Here is a 340-nt window from a genome sequence, read left to right as displayed (position 1 = left end):
CTGGTGAGGTCTGATGGTTATTTAATGCTTTTCTTTCACAGGCTATTCTTTGTAATCGAATATGTGAATGGAGGGGATCTAATGTTCCACATGCAGCGACAGAGAAAACTTCCGGAAGAGCATGCCAGGTATGAGGATGTGAGCTGTCTATCAGTAACATGGTTCAGTGTTAATGAACAGCCTGAGCAGGGTTGGAATTGACTTCAGTCTGAATGATAGAATAGGGGTACTCGGATTCGAGTCCAGTCTCTAGTACAATTTTTTTAAAGGACTCGGACTTGTCATGGACTTGGATGCATTTTTACTCAGACTCGAGCCTTTCAGACTCGGAAAATATGTC

This window comes from Sinocyclocheilus grahami, unplaced genomic scaffold (genome assembly GCF_001515645.1).
Source record: "Sinocyclocheilus grahami isolate Dianchi unplaced genomic scaffold, SAMN03320097.WGS_v1.1 scaffold4206.1, whole genome shotgun sequence".
Lineage (NCBI taxonomy): Eukaryota > Metazoa > Chordata > Actinopteri > Cypriniformes > Cyprinidae > Sinocyclocheilus > Sinocyclocheilus grahami.
This window is presented reverse-complemented; position numbering follows the sequence as displayed.